This window comes from Apium graveolens, chromosome 2 (assembly GCF_009905375.1).
Source record: "Apium graveolens cultivar Ventura chromosome 2, ASM990537v1, whole genome shotgun sequence".
Taxonomy (NCBI): domain Eukaryota; kingdom Viridiplantae; phylum Streptophyta; class Magnoliopsida; order Apiales; family Apiaceae; genus Apium; species Apium graveolens.
The window spans coordinates 74707754-74710114 of NC_133648.1; the positions used below are offsets into that span (position 1 = coordinate 74707754).

General features: G+C 44.2%; 1 non-coding gene across 1 annotated transcript; it reads left to right on the forward strand.

Annotated features, from left to right (window-relative positions):
- The first annotated feature begins 1924 nt into the window (after positions 1–1924).
- On the forward strand, positions 1925–2031 carry LOC141709485 (small nucleolar RNA R71). Its single transcript, XR_012570059.1, has one exon. It is a non-coding gene; the product is annotated as a small nucleolar RNA R71 (small nucleolar RNA).
- The last annotated feature ends 330 nt before the right edge of the window (positions 2032–2361 follow it).

A 2361-nucleotide genomic window follows, 5' to 3' on the forward strand; every position in this document is an offset into this window, starting at 1 on the left:
TCCTCACTACCTGAAAGGTCAGCTGAAATAATAACAGGTAACGTAGATGAATCACCTAAAAAAGCATACCTCAAGTGTTCAGGTAATGGTTTGAGCTCCAAGGTAGGTGCTTCCTCTATTGATGGTTTGAGCTTCCCTTCAGCGTTCTTGAGGTCAGAAGTACCAAGAGATTCAAATGGTATATCCAGCTTTCGCTTCCTGGGAGAAGTGTTCAGATATTGTAATTGCTCGTTGCTATCTTCATCATCACTGTTAAATTCCCCCACTAAGGCCTTTTCCAATGCATCAGACATTAGCATGTGCTCGAGTTCCGAAGTCACCGCGGAATCAATCACATCCACTTTTAAGCACTCCTCATCTTCTGTAGGGAATTTCATTGCCTTGAATACATTGAAGGTCACATCCTGATCTTGGACCCGCATAGTAAGTTCACCTTTTTGCACATCTATCAAGGTACAGCCAGTAGCCAAGAAAGGCCTTCCCAAGATTATGGGAATCTTCTTATCTTCCTCAAAATCCAGAATAACAAAATCTGCTGGAAAGAAGAGCTTATCCACCTTGACGAGCACATCCTCAACTATGCCCCTTGGGTAAGTAATGGAACGGTCCACCAATTGTAGCGACATGTATGTGGGTTTTGGATCAGGCAGATCCAGCTTTTTAAAGATTGACAACGGCATCAGATTAATACTTGCTCCCAAATCACAAAGGCACTTGTCAAAAGTTAGATTGCCAATGGTACAAGGAATGGTGAAGCTTCCTGGATCTTTCAGTTTTGGCGGTAACTTTTGCTGCAGAACAGCGCTGCATTCTTCAGTGAGAGCAACGGTTTCAAGGTCATCCAGTTTCACCTTCCTTGAAAGAATAGTCTTCATAAACTTCGCATAACTAGGCATTTGTTCCAGAGCCTCAGCGAAAGGTATATTGATGTGAAGTTTCTTGAACACCTCCAGAAACTTCCCAAACTGTCTTCCAACTTTTGTTGCTGCAATCTCTTAGGAAAAGGTGGTGGAGGATAGAGCTGTTTCTCCCCTGTATTAGCCTCAGGCAGAGTGTGTTCAACAGTAGTCTTCCTTGGTTCCGCCGCTTTCTCCTTTTGCTTAGATTCTTCATCTCTAACTTCAGCTTCGACTTCTTTTGCCTTTTCAGCATCAGCTACTTTTCCAGACCTTAAGGTAATAGCCTTGACTTGCTCTTTAGCTTCCTTCCTTCCTGGTACTTCCGTGTCACTGGGAAGAGTGCCAGGTTGACGATTGAGCACTGCATTGGCTAATTGACCGATTTGATTTTCCAAGGTCTTGATAGAAACCGCCTGACTCTTGCACAACAGCTTAAGTTCCTCAAAATCAGCACTAGTAGGTGTAGCTGCACTTCCCTGTTGAGGATATGATTGCCTTGTAGCAAACTGCTGTGGTTGCTGGAATCCAGGTGGGTTAAACTGTTTACTCACTCCTTGCTGATATGGTGGCTGAATAGCATTCTGATTATTCCCCCAGCTGAAATTTGGATGATTTCTGTTATTAGGATGATAGGTCGCTGCTGTTGTCGCTGATAATTATTCACATACTGAACAGATTCGTTGACAAGAGAACACTGATCCGTAGCATGAGAACCTGCACAAAGCTCACAAACCATAGCTATTTGATTAACTCCATACGTAGCCAGAGAATCAACCTTCATTGATAGCGCTTGGAGCTGGGCTGCAATAGCGGTGGCTGCATCAACTTCCAGAATACCTGTGACCTTGCCTGACGTCATCCTCTGAGTTGGGTTTTGATGCTCATTTGCAGCCATTGTCTATATAAGATTATACGCCTCAGTATAGCTTTTAGCCTATAAGGCTCCTCCAGCTGCTGCATCGAGCATGGGCCGAGATTGGGCCCCCAAACCATTATAAAAACCAGTGATCACCATCCAATCCGGCATTCCATGATGTGGACATTTTCTCAACATTTCCTTGTAGCGTTCCCAAGCCTCGCACATAGATTCTGTAGGTTGCTGCGCAAACTGAGTAAGAGCACTCCTCATAGCAGCAGTCTTTGCCATTGGATAAAACTTCACCAGAAACTTTTGCGCAAGATCTTGCCACGTAGTGATGGACCCAGCTGGTTCAGAATGTAACCAGTCTTTAGCCTTATCCCTCAGTGAGAATGGGAAAAGTCTCAACTTGATAGCCTCATCAGTCACGCCATTATACTTAAAAGTGCTGCAGATCTCGACAAAATTTCTTATGTGCATGTTGGGGTCTTCAGTTGCCGCTCCTCCAAAAGAAACAGAATTCTGCACCATCTGAATAGTGCCCGGCTTGATTTCAAAGGTGTTAGCTTGAATAGCCGGATGAAGGATGCTTGACTGAATATC